General features: G+C 52.3%; 1 long non-coding RNA gene across 1 annotated transcript; it reads right to left on the bottom strand.

The window, feature by feature from the left end:
* Positions 1-10181: 10181 nt before the first annotated feature.
* On the bottom strand, positions 10182-13010 carry LOC122367493. Its single transcript, XR_006254068.1, has 3 exons — positions 12449-13010; positions 11990-12103; positions 10182-11275 (listed from the first exon to the last, which is right to left on the bottom strand). It is a non-coding gene; the product is annotated as an uncharacterized LOC122367493 (long non-coding RNA).
* Positions 13011-20663: the final 7653 nt, after the last annotated feature.

Raw genomic sequence — 20663 nt, 5'->3', positions numbered from 1 at the left:
TGTGGGGTCCGCGCCGCGCCAGGAGCTGGCCCCGATCCGTCGCTGGGCCGCCGGCGCCGCGCCAGCCCTGATGGTCCGTCTCCGCCACCCACTGCGGCGGGACGGCGCACCACCAGATCCCCCAGCGTACCGCCCGTCGGTCCAACAGATTCCCCTCCCGCCGGCCGAGCAGATCCCCGCTGTACGCAGACGCGCCTTAGGGGCGAACATGGTCCGAAATCCGGACACATTTAGGCCATAGCGATTTGATACATGACTCCAAACTTCGTCGGTCGCCTATAGAAAGTGGGAAATACAGGTTCTGGCGCAGACAAAAGCAGGACAGAAACTTAGTATTCCGGATTTTATAAAACTTAGTGCGCGTATGCCCTCGGGCTTTGATAATTCGTGTAATGAAGCAATCTTATTTTTCTGTGCTGGATTCAATCACGTACTCATACAAGTCGATGTGCAATTACAACAATCGTGATCGGGTAGCTTAACCCGCGCCCCACTGGGGTCTGTGTATAACACGCCCTACTGGGGGGGGGGCTATTCATAGCCCCCCTCCTAACTCCGAAACTACTGGGCCGATCGTCAAAATTCAAACGGCGTCTGATAGCCCCGGAAAAACTGTCGAGCGAAACCTAATTTCATTGACCTCGAGGTCACCGATGACGTCACAGGTCAGGTCAAAGTAAAAATTATTAGCACTTTGGCTTGTTCACATTTTGGGCTCTGGCCGCCGTCTTACAAGTCAGATCAGGCTCATTTTTGGTTTCCACACTCGTGAACAGATGCTCTAGATACCTTGAGGGTACCAAACTTGTACTTTGATTTTCAGGTCAGGGTCAGGTCATCACAGGTCACGAAAATATTATATCATGCGTCGGTCACGTGACACATGTTTTATGGTCCATTTAGGCCATAGATTTCGAATTTGATGTCGTCTATGTCATTCGAGGTCATTTTGAGTCGAATTTAGCTTAGGTCAGGTCACTTTCAGGTCAAAAAAGGTCAAATTTTGAAGTTGAAATTTTTCAACAAAAAAGGTGTCTATTGGATGCAGTTTGAGCTCAGGAACACGATGGTACCATTTATATTGGTGTATGATGCCAAATACGTACTGAAAAATTGATTTGAAAAATTAATAATTGTGAATTTTTTGCAATAATGCGTATAACTTGGCCATTTTTGAAGATATTTAGCTAAAACTTGCTAGAGTTAGTCATAATCATGCGTTCTGTCACATATAGGGGAGAGTGGGGTGGGTTGTATCAGTTTTTACTCCGAGACCCATAAACTCGTAACTATCCGTGATAAACTCATTATTTCCATACTATCCCCTTCCTTGATTCTTCTGCTTTTTTGTGCAAAGTAACTTTTCCGCTACCTCTACCAGTTTTTCTTCTACGGTCTGCCGAATAGAACAATGTTTTTGATACAACTTGCCCCATGGCTTGGGTGAGTTGTATCACATGGTGGGGTAATTTGTATCACTATTTCACGTTTCAGGGAGTGTGCTTGCTACTGGTTTTGAACATAACAGCAACATTAAATGGGGTTAATACAATGTATACCTAGGTATGCTCAAAGGCTTCACTTTATTAGACCAAACTTAGGTCAATGCAATCCGAACGAAACATCAACAGACTAGACGCAAAAGTGGCCCGTTAAGAGCAAAGAAGCCAACACATTGTGCCGAAATGGAACGAGCATTGACTAGCTACCTACAAACGCGAGCCAGGGCATAGCTTTCGCGATCAAAAGCAACATACCCATGCATACATACATACATACATACATACATGTTACAACATACCCCACCCGGCTCTGATACAACATGTACCTAGCCGCCATCTTGGAAAAACATCCTCGTGCTAAAAAAACAGCGGACAGCTGGAGAAATACGTTTTCACTCACGCAGCCTTAGAACCTACCCTCACCACCGCTACGGAGATCTTTCAAATTCGTGCACATCTAGCCCAAAACACACATTTTCTTGCAACTTATTTTTTTTAGAATGACATTAAAAAAACATAAAATCGGCTCTCACCTCGAGACGCGTCCACTCAGCCACATGACAGAACAGGGAAAGATGGCGCCCGGAAAACCTCGTCGGCTAGTCGTGTCGCGAGCGCCATCCATTGGATAAGTTTGGCACAATTCGCCCTGATACAACTTGGAAATGATACAACTCTCCCCGCTCTCCCCTATTCCGGTTTTTTCGAAAAGTCAAAAACTTTTTGAAAAAAATATAAAAATATAAATTTTGAATATTATTATATAAAATTTTCGAAATTTTCAACATTTTGAAAATCCGAGATAGTAGTTTGATAGCGCGGTCAATTCTGAGTTCTTTCATGCAAAGAAATTGGATCTAGCTTAAAAACTGAGCTCTTGGGAGCGATTGCCGTGGTTCAATGTTTTGCGTCGAAATCGGACGAACATGACGTCACTCTGACGTCATTTCCGGCCGACCTATAGTAGCTACGAAGTTCAAATTTTGACACAAGGTGTCAAATTGATGCAGCCGAAGGTACTGAAAGTTTGGCGTCGATCCGTCAAGCGGTTTGGAAGTTATTGCAGAAAAACGGGAGGGGGGGCTATAAATAGCCCCCCCCCCCCAGTGGGGCGCGGGTTAAAGTCGTGTCCGGGAGTTGACGGCGTGCTCGGGAGCTCACGGCTCGCTCGGCGGTCCCGCTGCTGGCGTGACCGTGTCCCACATGCGCCGCCTGCAGCGACCCGGCCTGCCACTGTCAGCTGTGCAATCAGATTGATGGCGGCTATTTGTTAATCGCGTTGATCTATTGTATTATCGTATACAGCTATCTGGAGCGCGGGCACCAGCCGCTCAGTATGCATGAAGGTGCTCGAACTCCTCTGCGTGAAACACCTTCGACCGAATCGAGAGCAGTTTTCTCGCTAACGAAGGGTGTCACGGCGATAGACCTAGAAAAAGTCACGTGACCGGCCTGAAGATGTGGTCGTAATTCACGCTTTGTAGGCCATGCCGAGCATTGACACCGTTTGGAAGCGGTGATTATCCATTTGATTTTGCATTTCTACTGAGCAGTATCGCGGCCAGTCCCGCTAGCAATCCTTGCAATGGTGCTTCAGGCTGGCCCGAGCTGTAATTTTATGAGGCGGGCTTGCACTTTTGCAACGGGCAGCTGTGTGTCTTCACTGAGAACTGAGAACGGACAGTGTCCCTAGTCCCTACAGCCGGACCCTAGGCAATTTCGAACAAAGAAACTCAGCTTTTGCGTGTGTGCGCCAGCCTGCCCGCGGCGGCGGGTTTTGCACCTCACCGGCTGAAATGGAGGGTCGAGTTTGCAGCTCTGCACCGGCCGTGGGGTGCCGGTGACGGGCTCGTCCGTCTCACCATGACACATTTACGGCGCGTGGAAGGCCGCCCAGTGCAGCGGCGGCGGTATGGCGGCTGTAACTGGCCTTCTGCAGTGGCGTCAGACCCTGCACGGGCCCTCGGGGGCGCTCACAGAGATCAGGCCGCAGGCGGCGCCCGCAGGACGGGTCAGTATGCTGTGCCAAACTGCCAACTATGTATACCCGTCACGCAGAGGGCCCAGCGGCGCACCCCGCCCTGCTGTAGCCCGGCCCGTTGCTATGGCACCCCTCACCCCATGCAGCGTCCGATCGTGAAACGAAACACTGAACAAAGGAATACACCCCTGCCGGCGACAAGTATGGATTTTAGTCGGCCGCGTCAGCTGGCCCAGCCCACCCCTTATCAAAGCCTGCGCTGTCGCTAAGTTCGACCAGAAGTCGTTAGCCGAGCGGTAAAATGTCGTAAATAGCGACTGGAGTGCTGCTTCGGGCTGATCGACGTCATATGGGGGCTGTGTTATAGACCGGGGACGGCCGGCCGGCTGACTGCGACTCTCCCCTAGCCGGTGTTGGGTGACGCCGCTTGGATTACGGGGCGATGCCTTGCCTTACCACTGTATGGGGCCTCAAGACGCTGCTCAACGGCATACGATAGGGCGTTGCGATCCTTTCATATTGGTACGCTACTCAATGGTGATTGGTGGTTCGACCCACCCGTTTTGGTGTCACCCCACCGCCGTATCATGGCTACATTTTTTTTTAAATTTTGCTCCCGACAGGCCGAGGCCCTGGTCGGGGTAGGGGGAAGTTACTAGCTGGCAATTAGCCAGATCTTCCGTTTTACTTTGCCATGATGCGGCCATGAAACAGCCATGATACATGATACAGCCAGGCGACTGAACCATGACGGTGAACTGTGGCAGCTGAACCCGAACCGTGGTGAGGACCGTGCGGAGTGCCGTCCCTGCTGAGCGGACGGCCGCCCCGCACTCCGCCCCAGCTGAGCGGACGCTCGCCCCGCACTCGGCACTCCGCAGTCAGCTGAGCGGACGGCCGCACCGCACTCCGCAGTCAGCTGATCGCCGCCCGCCCGCCCTGAAACGGTGCCGGTCGCTCTTTGTCTGCGGCCCCGCAGTCGGCGGCGGCCGGGCAGGGAGCGGCACAGGAACGAATTTATTTTTTGTGCATTATTACAGCCAGCAACATAGATAATTTTGAGTTGGAGCATAACAACAACTTATGTGATATTTGTTTATCCAAAATGTTCATCAGCAGCCTGGATCTAGCCCCTAAATGCGCCGATACCGACCATATTGTGGAGCATACACCTTTTTCCCTCCATTTTTCTTTGCTTTTTCTTCATGAAAACATAGATATTTAGAATACAGTAGTAAACCCTGTTGCGATGCTTGTATACTGGGACTGAAATTATATGCAGAGTGTAATTTATTCCTCTGACCCTGTGCCGACCCCTGCCAGCGACGTGTCTCCTCGGTCGGCATACATTATACACTTATACAGGCATATGACGGTGCGCCAGCAGGCGAGCGGGGCTGTCATGATAATATACGTGCATGCATATATGTACGATAGACATTCGATAGCACATACAGCTTCGAGCTGCAGCCATTTTACCGCAGCTGTCCTTCGGCATGACGAGGAAAATCGCTGAACTGGATCGAAAGCGCCTTTCAGTGGTGGCTCTGTAACGCTTCGGTCCATGTAGACATTCGGCTTTCACGGCGTCCTGTTCAGTGTTTAGCGTCCTGCCAGGTGGGCGCTCGTGTGCTTACACAGAGGGGACGGCGACCGTCAGCTTCTTTGTGGGATGACGGGACGCTCTCTCCCCACCTGCCCCGCTCGAGCCGCTTTTGGGGACCGCTCGTGCTGCGGGGACCGGACCAAATGGTGGTCGTTCAGGGCCGGACGGGGCGCTAAAAACGCAGAACGGACCACTATACCACCCGATGAATGCCTTCGCAGTGCGCATTGGTCTCCATATCGCTGTCCATCGCCGCAGCCGCCTCCTACATATATGCAGATGAGGCCAGCCTATTCCGAGAATAAATTGTTAGCTCTGTGGCGACAAACACTGCCATCCCGGCCGGCCGGTCGGCGCCCTCCTCCCTCCGGGCGGCGCTGCGCAGTAAAAACTCGGCCCGGCGCGGCCGCGCCGCTGCGTAGCTCGCAGGAAAACATTGCGGGAGAGACGCCGGTCGAGCCTCGCCTCTGGGATCGATGACGACGCGGCGTGAGCCACGGCCGCCGAATGGTCGGGAGGGGACGCTGGGGAGGCCCGGCCCGGCCCGGCTGGCGGGCACGCCAAGGTCACGCCGCCGGCGGTGGAGGGCTCGGTGGGGACGCTACGGGTCGCAACGGCCGGCCGAGGCTGGCATAGCACCCTGGCTGCAGAGATTGGGCTCAGGTTAGTCCTGAACAATCGCAAAAAGTCAAGGAGTGCGACGCGGGGCCACAGGGTACCTGACCTCTACCAGTCTGAGGGTTACGGAGTACTTCTTAATTTTCCATCCATACTGGGTCCACGATCCTAATCATTTCTCAATATTGCGTAATTAATCGAAACCATAAATCCAGATCAGGGCCGTGGACGAGCGAAATACCCTCATAACTCGCACACCAGTCATGCCATTGTGGCACCGGTTCTGGCTGACGGGCTGTGGATTGGTGGTGGTTCAAACCATCTGTGCCCGCGGTGGCTGTGCTGTGCGACATGTGGCCGCCTTACCAGCACACATGTGAGCTGGGCTGCGCTCACACGGAACTCGCACACCTGAGCAAACGGGCCCGGAGCGAGCCACCGCGGCTCAGCCGTGTCTGCTGAGCACTCTGCTGAGCCACCCGGCCGTCGGCTCAGCGTTTAGCTCAGCCAGCTCAGCACTGCCGGCAGACTGCTCTCGAACAGTCAGCAGCCGTACCAGGATACATCAGAGCTTGCGTCGGTGGCTAAACGCGCAAAAGGTGACTCTCAAAAGGAGTCACCAGCCGTCGCCGCCATCGCTTGCATATGGGGAAATGGTCAGAATGGTCAGTTTCCTGACGAGTTCGTATCTCGGTTACTCGAATAGAGACAGCAACGAAATATTGGCGCATTTCTGGCCGTGGTACTGAATTCAGTCTCGCCCCGGGCTGCCGCCTAGGCGGCGAACTCTGTAGGAGGTAGGTACTGGTATAGAGTCATGATCGGTGCCTGTCCCCACCTCCCTCCCGTCCTGGCAGAGGGCCCGTCGCTTCCCATCACCACGACGTGCAGCCCCCGAGCGGGGATAAATCCGGCCCATGCCAGATGGCTGCCACTTGGCGGCGAGCACCGTCAAATAATCAGCCAGAGGCCCTAGCCGCGCTGCCACCAAGATAAACTCAAGGCTATAGGATAAACCATGGAGCGACGGCGTCACTGGCACGCTGTGAGCCCGTGACAGGCGACTGCTGATGGAATTCAGCCCCCCCCCCCCCCCAGCTCCGCACAAAGTTTGTGCTTCCGTCTATTTTCTGACATGTTACTTTTGATTTCGTGCCTTTGTGCTGTATTTTTGGTAGGAAAATTATCAACATCTTCCATGTTGATGTTTTTATAATCACATACAATTTAGGCAGGCCCGCCCAGTAAGGCCGCAGCAGCTTCGTTGACAATTTTGCTAGCATAAGTTGTCGGACGTACCGAATTTGGTGTCGTGGTTTTCGAAAAATGCAAGTAGATATGCAATAGCGGCATAACACTTGGTGTAACATGCACACAGGTTCCGATGTCACAAGGCTGATGGCAGTCTATAAGAATGTGGCGGACAGCCGGTTCGCCAGGGTCCCTTCCGGGTTCTGACCAGTGTTCGCCACGGGCCGGGCCAGCCCAACGGGCCATGGGCCGGGCTGGGCTACGGGCTGGGCCGGGCCCCCAAATATCATTAGTTAACGGGCTATGGACGGGCCGGGCCAAGAGCTTTGTGCACTATGGGTTTTGCGACTAATGTCAATTTAAGAAAATTTGGAAACTGATGCAAACAAAACCCACTGGGAAAATACAAAAACTAAACCAAATTTAAGCAATGTGAAAGAAAACCTACTTGATACTGAATTTTGGGAATCTTGAGAATTATCCAATATCACATCATGTCACACATAGGAGGGTTTTCATAAAAATTCCGCAACCAAAAAGATCAGAGAATCTCTAGCATCATTAGTTTGTAATAAAAGTTAAAATGTAGTCATCAGAATAACTTACTTAGCACTACAACTCCAAAAACTAAGAAGCCACTCAACAATGATGGGCTACAGGGCTACATTAAGTTTAACACTTACCAAGGCCCTATATACCAGGTAGGGTCGTCCGGCGATTCTACCTTTTCGTGACGTCAGCTCGTGACGTCATTTGGAGTCAAGTCTCGAAGCCCCGTTCAATCCCCATGTAAATGAGCGATTTTCGAAGCACTGTAGAATGAAGTCTGCACAAGATATATCAAACCTAAGTATCTTATCTGAAAGAGCAGACAATTTTCTGCAAGTTATCTATTGCGTGTTTTTCGCTAAATCTTTTGCTTTTTTCACAAAACCGTAAAATGTCCCCCCATGTCTCCGCAGCCTCCCTGCCGCCGGCCGCCGCGCGGTCGCGGTAGTGTAGTGGTTAGCGTGCCCGCGCAGTATTCCAAAGGTCCCGAGTTCGAATCTATGTGGTGCGGAACTTTAATTGCAATTCCAAGCTGAATATACGCACATCCATAATAAATTATTATTCGTATAGCTAAACTGTCACCAAGCTATCCATATAAATTGACTTCACCCAAAATATCGGCAAGATTCTATTAAAATATAAATTCAAATATGGCGGCTTGGACTGCCGCGTGCGTTAGGCTCCGCCCATAGCTCCGCCCACATGCGTGACGTCATTCGTGTTAGTGGACACGCAGAGAGATAGGGGACGACATGGGCCTGAACACTTACATATGGCGATAGTGAGACAATTCCAACACAGTCTTTTTTCCTTCACCGACGGCTTTTTAACGAACAGAACCTTAAAAGGATACTCACAAAACACACTGTAAGTAACGAGGAACTCTACAGAGTATTTCGCGATGAAAGCTTCTTTAAATGTCCATAAATTTGTCAAAATAAATCACAACAAACCAGCCCCTTCTCAACAAAACCAAGGCCGTATAAGTTAGGTAAGATCGTCCGGGCTCGCTAATGTTACAAATCTGCAACACTACGGTGACGTCACCGGCGCATACGCTCCCTGGCTCCATCCTGACCCTGATGCGGCGGCTGGAATCGCTGCTAATCGAAAAATTACTTGTGCAATAGCGCTTTTAAATGACTTTAAAAAGGGGGAAAATATGATAACAAAATAATTATGAGAATCCCCTGTCCCGACTTGGATCGTACGACCCCGCCACCTAGCGGACAACGCCGTAATTAGGGTTGAGTTGGCGATCTCCAGGTGGCTCGTCACTCGTCAGCTGTCAGCCGCAGGCAGGCGAGGGCCGGCAGGCGCTTAACCCGCGAGTTGCTGGGGGGGGGCGTTAAACGCCCCCACTTTTTTCGCTGGGCCATAGCATAAAAACGGCGCGCCGCAGGCGCGCCAAATTTTGGGTACCTGTAGGGAATTGATTGAAGTTTATTGTGCCAAAGTTTCAAAAAAATCGGTCGGAAAATTTTTGAGATATCGAGGTTTTAGTGACGTCATGATTTCTGAGTTTTCGACCAAAAACGGCATATGTTCAAAAAATCATATAAAATCACAGAATAGACATACAGACATGCCGTAAACGCCATTAGACTGCCAATACCATGATTAATCAAATGGCTATCTTCGATTATTGATTATCGTTCCACATTTTCCATAATCTTGAACTGAATCTTGGCAATTTTTCGTGACTACTTCACGACCATGATACATGAATTTCTTAAATTGAACTTTTTGAGCCAAACACGTACACATATGATAAAATGAATGTCACCATCGTGTTCTACGCCCCAAATTACTTATAAAACATGTGTCACAGGCTGCAAATATCAGTTTTGATTTTCGGGGATATGTGCCTACCCGGTTGACCTGACCTTGACCCTGACCTATGCTTGACTGACACCTACATGGAGCTGACACTCTTGTAGGCCTTATAAGATGGATTGTGCACCGTTTTGACAGAGTTTATGGCGAGAGGCGCCCATTGCGAAGTCCTGAAGTCCATGCTACGGAAAGCCCGATTTTAGGTGTTTGACCTGACCTTGACCCGACCCGTGACCTCAAAAATCAACTTTAAAGTACTCATCTGAAGCGTCTCGTCGCGCTCTTTCGTTTGCCGCCTCGTGCGTTTCGCTGCGCCTATTGGTTCTCGAGTTATCGGCTGGGGGCGTTTAACGCCCCCCCCCCAGCAAACGGTGGGTGGCGAAATACCCCAGCAACTGCCGGGTTAAGTTATGTTAACGCCAGGTCATGCTCAGGAAAATGCGACATGCTTCATAACGGTCATTTATCTCGAAAAAGATGCGGTGCCCTGTGGTGCTATGGCCCACATGACTCGGGACCCGTGAGGCCCCTGTAGTCACCAGCAGCTCCCAAGGCTGCTACGGACGCGATACCGCAGATACGTACTCCGAAAATTGCTAGACAAAGGACTGCGATGGAGCCTGGAGGAATGCATTGCAAGGACTATGTTTTGGTTTATGTTCCTGTGCGTAATCGCGGGGCTATCGGTGTTAGGGTCCCGGGGGCCAAAGCCATGCGGGCAACTGGGGTGTATCTGGATGGTGAATGGTGATGATATCGTGTTTTTGTTCGGCCACATGGGCACAATAACGAAAGCATTGATTCACTCCGTCCGAAAGCCTAGGTACCGAACCAATTAAGAACCACCAACAGATGTATTCCATGACAGGAAACAAAACGACCCCAACACTGCTCGCGCATGTCTATCCAATATCCATCCAGTGAGGGAGCACATGTGGTCCGTGTCCCCGCACACACGGGCACACAGACGATGGGTAACGCAACCACGAGTCGGCACAACGCAATCACGAATGGTTAACGCAACCACGAGTCGGCACAACGCAATCACGAATGGTTAACGCAACCACGAGTCGGCACAACGCAATCACGAATGGTTAACGCAACCACGAATGGTTAACGCAACCACGGGTCGGCACAACGCAATCACGAATGGTTAACGCAACCACGAATGGTTAACGCAACCACGAGTCGGCACAACGCAATCACGAATGGTTAACGCAACCACGAATGGTTAACGCAACCACGAATGGTTAACGCAACCACGAGTCGGCACAACGCAATCACGAATGGTTAACGCAACCACGAGTCGGCACAAGATGAATGAGCAAAAGCGACTGTCAACCACGCAACCACGAATCCGCACAAAATGAATGAACCAAAATTACTGTTCAACAGGGGTCAGCACTGCGCGCGTCCAGAGAGGCCAAGCCGGCAGCTCGCGTGATCACGCCCTGGGTCCGCGCCCTCAGCCGGGGTAGGCTCACCGTGCCATCGCCGAACTGGATGACCATCGTGGAAGAGTTCGAGGTCATCTTCCGGTTGATGATGGGTGCTACCGTCGACGGTCAGTCCGGTATCGTGCAGAGGCTGCTGGCGGCACTCCAGGTAAAGCGTCCATCTCTGGACGCCAGGATCGCGAGGAAGCTGGTGACGACGCGGGTCCACCTTCGGATCCGCTCACTAAACCAGCGCCAGGACGAAGTCGTAAGCACAAGTGATCCGCTCCTCGCGTAGGCCGGCCTGGCTCCCAGTGATGGTGCGCCGGGAGCTGCTCGCTGCCCGGCTGAACTGTCTGACAGCCTCAGAAGACAGAAAGTGACGGCGCTCTCCACACTGGCGAGTGATGCCGGGGTAAAGATGTCGGCACTGGACGCCGCCGGCAGACGCAGTGCGTTCTCCACCTGATTCAGCTGCTTCCTGCCGATTTACCTGAAACAAAGTCAAGTGAAATCAATGATCCTTCTTACCTAAGTGGTGGCCTGAGCTCTGCAATACGTGGACGTATCAATGGCCACAAAATCTATCTAATTAAGGTGCTGTTTAAATAAAGATAGAACTAATAGTGATTGTTGAAATGGCGACGGTCGGTGAGCTTAAACTAATGTAAAGTGGGAAACCCCAAAATTTAGTGTGTACAATATCTTAGCGCGAGCACCACTTATCGTAACAACACTGCTCGCTGGGAGCACTACTAAACGATTGGTCTAGCGGAAAGGAGGGTCGGTAGACACTTCAACCATTCTGACTCTCCGGAATTTTACTGATTACCAAAGTCAAGATATAGCATGCAATCCGTCCTGTTTAACGCCAACTCCGATTTCGACTATTTGTCCAATTGAACTGGGCGCAATAAATAGACACATTCAAGTGCAAAACAAAAATAGGAGAGATAATGCAGACATTACACTCATAGAGCTGGTTACAATGGCTTGATTACCATGACGATTGAAGACGATTGAATGATAGCGATAAAAATGTAGAGCATCACACAGATTGACTGAGTCATGCTTTGTTGATGTTTCCATGGAAACCCAATTTGACACGTGTAATAGCAGCATGCTGCTATCACTGGTGAAACAGGGCCCTTGTATTGACAGTTCAAGCACCTAACAAAGAAAATATCAAATTCAATTATCTCCTCACCTTGATCTATCACTCAGAGATGAGGACGCTCCCTCAGTGTTGATGATGTCCTGCGCAAGGGACTTCATCTGTCGGCGATCACTCCTTGAAGCCCGAGTGCTTTGTTGCGCCGGTCTGTGAAAACACCATTTACATCAACATTCAAATAGGGCACAACTTCAGTGAGCTGCTTTGATCATTGGTGACTGATGCACAGATTATATTGATATGCAAAATGTTTCAAGTATCATGCAAATATGGTAGCGGTACCTAACTTGGTACCTACCTGCTTACTAGCAACCTAATTTACAAATTAATGTGTCATGGTACATATCTGACAAGCGCACACAGTCACAGTGCAAATCCAAAAGCAAATATAAATTTGTTACAATTTCCATCACAATAAGAAAGATTCGAATTAGTACATTACCAACTGAATAGTTGGCATTCATATCAAATCCATTAAAATGAAATACATACCCCGAAGACCCAGCACTGCGCAGATTCTGTGTTGGAACCGCATCAGTCTTCAGACATGGGCTCACACCTGGCATCAGGGATGCTTTCACAAGGTAGGAAGGATCATAATCTGAATCAAGAAAGTGGTCTGAGCAAATCCTTGCCTGCAACACATTTATAGGATCCTGCCTCGAACATCTATGCACCCAGGTCGCACATGTGGCTGGATCCTTCGGGAACCGAAAAACGATTTTGTGCAGAACTTGCCAGTCCTTCGGTAACTTCGGCATGTAGCCACCGCACAGTACGACATCCTGATCCTGAATCAAGTCCTGAATCATTCAATCAATTTAAGTTTCAATGGTTTCAAACAATCAACTCGAGGGTACAACCAAGGTACAACACAAGCAAGAAACAGGAAATTAACTTGTTTACAACCGTGAGTCCGTGACCCTCAAAATCGAATTCAAGGCCAAATTTGCGGGGAAGGCCAGCTGAGAAGTGTCCGGTCCGCTGACGTCACGGGTAATGTTAAAGATCCGGGTGCCCGGCAAATAGGAAAGCTCGGGATGACAGCCCCCTGAACAAAACTTGCAAGCATGGCGGCGGCGCTATGTTTATGTGGCGGCATCTAGGTAGTATACACAACAGTATATCAAATAAATACGTTTTTTAAGTAAGTATCCAGGTGAAAAACAAAATTACACAAATAAAAAATAAAACCTAAATCACGAAGTCTGAAAACTCGAACGAAAAACAAAACAAAAACTTGATCATATATGTTTTATTATACAATTGGTCAAAATCGTTACCTGCCGCAGCTGCGACAATCAAGAAGTGTTCGCTTATTTTCGATTGATGATGATGATGCGTAAAAGTCGCAAAGATACCCAATGATATTTCAAGCTTACCATGTTTTCTGCTTACGCTGCTAGCGATATCCATATCTTGAAAAGAGCCTAACATAAAATAGCAAGGAAAGTAGCAGATAGTTGTCCACAGAGATTCGGTTGACACGTGGGCATGAATTGAAAATAGATAAGATCAGTTTTGCTGATAAATGGATGGATTTTGTCTTTTTTTGGAAGACAGTGCTAAAGTTAGTGTCACCTATTTTGTATGCTTTCTCAGGCTTTTGATATTGCAGCATCTATGAAGTGAATTTAACAGCAAGGTCAATCCCAGACAGATTCATCAATTCCCATAAGTCAAGCTTTTTTCTGCTGGTAAGTGCTGGGAAGTATAGAGTATGTGGCAAATACTTCCTTCAAGTATGCATTAGAGTCACCAATTATGAATGATAATGTTCACACACATCAGCTTGCAAGATAACTTTACTCATAAAATGTAGTTAATATAATCATGTTAACTTTTTATAGGTGTGTAATCATGACCTAATTGACTGAGGTGCTTGCTGTTACTGTTAAAATTTGTGCCATAGGTGCTTGAAATGATTATATTCATTGAAAAGAAGGGAGTCATGATTGCCATGTTAATATTCATGCAATTTGAATTGTTCTCAAAATAGTGTAATCAATCATGCTTATTATAGCAATAGACTAAGACAATAACTAGATTGTTATTTTTGACGGGCCGGGCTGGGCTTGGAATATTTGCCAAGAGCGGGCTACGGGCTGGGCCGGGCTCTGAACCCATGGGCCCGGGCCGGGCTGGGCTGGGGATTTTGGGGCCCGTGGCGAACACTGGTTCTGACAGCGCGCATGGCTCAACCCGGGCCCGGCTAACGAGTTATTCAAGCACGACCCGGCCACGTATCCCCGGGCGCCGGGCTGAATGATATTTTCTAACTATGCGGCGCTGTTCATCCACCGGTTGCGCCGCAGTAAATGTCACCGTCGATCCTGCAGGGTCGTCCGAGGTCGGCGCGCGCGGCGCGCTGCCCGGATCCGGGGCCGCTGAATGGCCGGGCAGTGTCAATGGCGCGGCCGGCCGGGCTCGGCGCCGTATTTAGACGAGCCGCGGCAGCTCGGGCGCCGGAAGCGGCGGACTGACTGCCGCCGCGCCGGCCGGGCTGGCGCTGTTTATAGCGGAGAGCTGCTGCAGCTCGGCTGGCAGCTCCGGCAGAGGTGCCGCCGGAGTGCAGAGGCGGCACTCAGTCCTATTGACCGGCCGCCGCCCACGTGGTGCAGGGATGCCGCTGACGACACCCACGGACCGGCGCACGCACCCACGGATAGACGAATGGATAGACGAACGAATAGAGACGAACACAGATGGACGAACTAATAGAGATGGACACGGACGAACGGATGGACAGTCATACGGGTGGTCACTGGTCACGGACAGGGCTGGACAGTGAGACGAATGGTCAATGGACACTGGACAGTCAGACAGTTGGACATTAGCCACTTCACACTAGACAGTCGGACGGATGGAAGCGGCTGGACAGTCAACCTGAGCAAGACTGAACAGTCTGACGGACTGAAGGAACGAACGGATTGACTGACTGAATGATATTGAACAACAGACATGGCGGGAGCGGACGAGCGGATACTGGTGAAAGGACGGACACGCGCGGGGACGGACACGGCTAGACGAATGGACGACAGGCGAACAGACATACGCGGACCGACAACGGATACAATTGGCAGATGGACGTATCATATATGGCACAGTAGCACATTGCAAAATCTATAGATGGATGAAGTTCACTTCTGCGGTGACCCGGCAAGACCTCTGTGCTGCCCAACTTTCTCCCCCAGCTGACTGACGATCCATTTACCGTTTTGTTTAACTTTAATAATGCAGTATACACGCGGTACGCGAGTCTGCATTCCCGTCCTCATACCAGTGCCCGACGTGCTAACTATTCCAGTCAAATTGTCAGTTTGCTTGAACGGTTGGTGTGGCTTCAACTTTTGTCGGTTTCGGCGCCATATTCGCCAATATATTCGTGCTCTGTCGTATTATCGGTCGAGTGCTGGCTATCAGCACCCGCTCGGTGGCACGCACAGTGCACGCGCCCTGCGTCATAATCAATACGGGCACCCACGGGGCTGTGTTGCGTCAGCTGTTTGATCGGTTGCCAACCGAACCCTCGCGGCAGTACACGTGCCGGTTTTACCGACTGGGACTGTTTACTTGGACAGCCACTGGAGTGGGGCGCGCAGCGGTATAAATTCCGAGAAATTTGGCACGGCTGCTGTAGCATAAACATCGCCGGCCATCGCGCGGCGCTCTGGTTCCTTCCACGCGGCCTGGTAGGCCTTCAGTGAGGAATGTTTGACAGCACTCGGGGCCTGTCTCCCCACCATATGGTGGCTGCGGTGGCGGGGCGCCAGTGGGGCAGCGGGGACAGACGCGACTGGAGCAGGTGGCCTCGGAGGGTCGCGCTGTCCCTGTCCCCCCCCCCTCCCCCCGCCCCCGCTCCCCCACGACGCCGGCATGTGCCGGAGTTCACACGGTCGCGCCGTCTGCAGGATGCTCCCTCCCCCGGGCGGCGGCGGCGGCGGCGGCCGTGCGGAGTGCGGACGCTCTTCCTGTCGGAGTTCGAGGAAGGGCGGCCGACCGTGCCCCCCCCCCCCCTCCCCGGCCCGGGACCGGAAGCCAGCTGCGGCAGCGGTGATACGGACGGCGAACGACGGACGTGCGCAGTGGCGACGGGCTGCGACACAGCTACCCCATCCCCATCGGACGACTGGGGCCTCCCAAGTCCCCCGATTATACGGCTGGGGCCTCCTAGTGCGGACTCCGGAGCAATGCTGAGCTTCAATGCAACGCTGCATCGAACAGAGAATGGGAGCAATCATTTCCAGAAATAAACAACAGTCCTTTGATGCATTTTCTTATCCTGGAGAGAACCAATCCAATCAATTTCATTCCAGCATTTCATTGGTAACAGTGATCGTTCCCCAGCTTGAGCCCTGACACCAGGGGGAGCATGGCACTCAGCGGTGCAGGGCAGTGTCGGACCCCAGAGGTCACACTCGGCGTTACAGGGCAGTGTCAGCCCCTGTCGCCGTCGGTCCTGGCGCCGACAGGGCGTCGCCCACCGACAGGTGCCTATCGCTGGGTGTGACGAGGTCGCTCGCCCGGCACTGGGTGTGGCAGACTGGTCGGTTCGGCTGCAAAATAACGGTGACGTCAACCTGGTCTCCCCTCTACACCACACCCCGGCCCCTGGCAGGGAAGGGTCTGAACTACGCGACAAAATGTGCAGAGTGCCGTTAGAAATGTGGGCATGTTTATAACAAAGGAAGCTTATAACCGTTACAATCCAATATACGTATGTATGTATAGGCATGTCTTTGCGTTTGCGCTCTATATATAGGTAAAGGGTAAAGATCTAAGAAGTCAGTGCTACCACTGACCTGACCGCATCCCTGGCGGTCAGTAATACGGCCAGTGGCGGGCCGTATTCGTTGGGGCCTGCATCTATAGCCGATTGAAACAATTTCGCTGGCTGAAAGTATGAATAGACATCTGGAAACAACTCTAGGGAAACGAGACGTACCCAAAGGGTGTCTGGCGCACGACTTCTCGTTTTAGATTATATGAGAGAGATCTGTTTTTTATGATCACTTCCTCCAAAGTTGCTTTAGTCATACGTCAATACTGTAGTCTGGACAAGTGCCCTTCGCTGATCGCTCGCCCTCGACGCAAACAGTTTCAGTAACTGTGTGTTATCCATGACAGATATATATAAAAAACGACAATATATATATATTAATTGTGTATTTGAATATATTGTCGTTTTTTAAGTTTCAGTAACGTCAAGGAGAAACGGTCACGAACGAGCCGTGTTTTATCGCCCTGCCGCCGAGCGACGCGGTGTAAAATTGGCCCTGTATAGCTTCCGCTCGCTGTTTGGGCTCGTTTTAAAAGGCGCTCGGTGCGAGCCGTGACCAGGAAGTGGCTGGTGCAATGTTTGGGCCGTGTGGCTCGCACGGCCGACGAATGATGATGTGGGCACAGGCCCCCGGTACTGCGACTCAGTATATACAGGGACGTGAGGTCCATGCAGTGTTTCGCTGTTCATGCTGGGGCCTGGGGCGATCGATGAGGCTACCGGTTCGGTATTTATTTTAAGTCTTTTAGAGAATGTGATGTGGGAATGTCTATCAGAGCAATAGTAATGTGGGATAGTGAGTAAGCGCTCTCTGAGCCCTTGCAAGATACACCTTAGCTCTCATAGGCCATCACTAATACCTACTGTTGAGATGGCTACAAAACGTTCCTTTCGATGATTTCATTGCGTCGGATAATGGATATACCTACCTACCATTATTCATTTTTCTTGCAAGAAAGAAATCATGGCTTTCGATGCTCTGGAGTCCTGAACAAGGGTCGCTTAGTCATTCGTTCTAGGGCAAGACAAACCAAAAAGGGGTGTGCTATGACAACGGAGTCCCGCTGAACTTAAAACACCAGGCGGCGGGTGTCATACATATCAGAATGCGCTGATTCAACTCAATATTTTCATTCACATTTATGGCATGCTTACATGGGCGGCGCGACGGTCTGAAGAATCAACAAGGATTTTCCTCCGTGACCGCTAGCCCAAACCAGGCCACAAAAGTGCCGCGGTCGGCTGGGTATTGTTTTCCAGCTGTGTTGTTTTCTGTCGTGCTGCTACGGCGAGCCTTGTGCCGAACCCTTTCTCTGTCCTTCCGTCGGCGGCGGCTTTGCCAGCAGTCCTGCTCCGTATTTGAACACGAGTCATTGGTCGGCGCGGCTACACGCGATAGGAGCGGGCTTAGTGTGCTGGGCAGCCAGCCGCCGCTCGTGTTCAAGTGTTTACGGGCGATACAAGGACGGTGACGACGGCGCGTCCAAGGCCAGCGGTCGGACCGCCGCCGCTCGGCCTCCAGCGTCGGCGGGCACCCTCTGTTAGGGCCGCCTGGCCAACAGGAAAGTCGCCGCGGCCCGGTCCTGGTGGGGCGGCGAACGGATACAGGCCGTATCCTGCAGGTGTTCACCGTCCATGGCGGACTCATGGCGACCTTTGTCGTCGCTCTAGTCGCTCCGGCTGGTCGTACTTGGGAAGCTGATTGCAAGGCTCAGTAAAGACCCTGAGAATCCATCAATGATTCTCCGCTTCAGTGCCCAACCATATCAGCATTTTGTCAGAAGCCATCGTCAGTAGTGACGAATGGCAGTGTCAGCCCTGTGGTCGTAAAGTGTGGAACTGAGAAATCGTCATCGACCGTTGCCGTTGCCCTACGGCAGCTCCCTATCTCTCATCACCTCTGCTCAGTAATGGCCCTCGGTGCTGTCCGCCCGAGCGGCCCCCGGAGCCGGAGTCAGATCGTCCTCCATCACCGTCACCTCCACAGTCATCCAGGTACCATAATCGGCCTTCGACGGTCGCCCACGCCGCTCCCCGGCTCCGGCTCTCTGGTGATGTATCCAGCCGTCCGCACCGCCACACAGCCGGCCTCGCCGGGGCTCATCGTTCTGCCCACACGTAACGCACCGCCGCCTCCTCGCCATTAACGCAGTCACTCACGGCGGCGAGAGAGAGACTGAGAGAGAGATAGAGAGAGAGAGAGAGAGAGAGAGAAAGAGAGAGAGAGAGAGACGCTGTCCTCTCCTGTCCACGAGAACAGTGCCAAATAAGGCAGCCAGGCGCACCGGACTGTATGAACGTCAATCCCGACAATGACGCTGCATTAGGATTAGGTTTGGAATTCACGGCAGACTGGGCTGATGATGGCGGGGATGGACGTGTCCTTGTCCGGGTATGGTCTGACGAGGATCTGTGACGTCAAGGATCAGAGCATGACATCAGCGTCCGTCACGACTCAGCCTCGTGCTCATTGTTCTGAGCTGTAGGACGAGCGGAGTGGCTCAGAGACCGGCGGAAGTCGCACAGCGCGACGCTGCGGTCCAGTGCCCTCTCCTCTGTGCGGGAGTCGGATGGCCTGACTCGGCAGCTCAGCTCTGCCCGCCTGGCCTTGGCCGGCCGAGCCGAAATGTAGTGCAGCGGCGCTCTGAGTGTCTGCAGACATAGGGGCTGCAGTCGGCTGACCCTGACCCGCTGGGCCCGCTCCCAGCACCCCTCCCTCCCCTCCCCCTCGGTCCGGTCGCACGTGCGTGCGTGCATGCGTGCAGAGTGGTCCGTTCGTTCCGAGTCGCCGGCTATTTTCAGCACTAAATCTGCTCCGTACATCCGACCGACCGTCCGTGTTCGTTAGGTCGGTCGTACAGGCGGCCGGACGGGTCGGCAGGTCGGCCGCTCCTCCGGGCAGACCAGTTAGTGTGGCGTCTCTGCACGCGCCGCTCACTAATGAAGCGCCACGAGGCTGTGTTGTCCACTCTGACCCGTCAGACTCGTGCGCAGTAACCCGTTTGACCCGGGTGAGGTGCAACCTGTCCGACCTGTGCGCCGTGACCCATCTGACTTGTGCGCTGTGACCTGTTTGATCCGTACGCTGTGTGGTCTAATCCAACTGACTCGTGTGCTGTGACCTGTTTTATCCGTTTGTTGTGAGTCTGTGACCCGCTCGCACCGACTGCTGTGATCCATCTGACCCGTGTGTTGCGATCCGTCTAATCCTGTCACCATCTGTGACCCGCCTGAACCATCTATTCCGACTATGTCACAGTTGTGAGTTACGGCGCATGTGGCGGCGATGTGGAGCGTGCGAGGCGCCGGCTGTGGCCCGCCCGGCGGCTGTGACCTCGTTACGGCCGGGTCAGCCGTCTCGGTTGGCCCGTGACGGCACCGTTACTGTCGTTACACCGGCCGGTAGAGATGTTATTGTGTGGGCTGGGGTCGTCACCTGCCCGGTCCCTACCTACCGTTGGCCTGTGGCCACCCCCCGCGGTGGAGCTCGCCTGGCACCTGTACCGAGAGAGCCCCAGCAGCCCCCGGGAGACGGACGGTGGCCGGGATTCCGCCTCGCACCTGCCGCTGTCGCCGGAGCTGACCAATGACCACTCGGCCCGGCCCCGCTGCTGGCCCCGCGACCTCACCGTGCACCTGCCGCAGACGTGACCAGCGTGCGGTGGTTCGGTCAGGTCCGAGCTCTGTTCGGGGAATGGCCAGGGAGCAGCTGTTCCGAAATTTGATGGTGAATGGATTATTGTCAGGACGCCGATGGGAGCAGCCTGCTTGGAACCAAAGCTATAAGCAGAAGCTGATGCTTTTAGGTGGCCGCGGCATCAACACGCAGTGAATGGTGTGACCGTTATGTTTCGTGCTCCCTGTGACAAATAGTATTTGGTGCCAGGCACAAACCGGACTGAGATTCGTCATTTTCCCTGAGATTGT

This window comes from Amphibalanus amphitrite, unplaced genomic scaffold (genome assembly GCF_019059575.1).
Source record: "Amphibalanus amphitrite isolate SeventyFive unplaced genomic scaffold, NRLGWU_Aamphi_draft 000873F_arrow, whole genome shotgun sequence".
Classification (NCBI taxonomy): domain Eukaryota; kingdom Metazoa; phylum Arthropoda; class Thecostraca; order Balanomorpha; family Balanidae; genus Amphibalanus; species Amphibalanus amphitrite.
The sequence above is the reverse complement of the archived record's forward strand: the minus strand, read 5'-3'. Positions and strand labels throughout refer to the sequence as shown.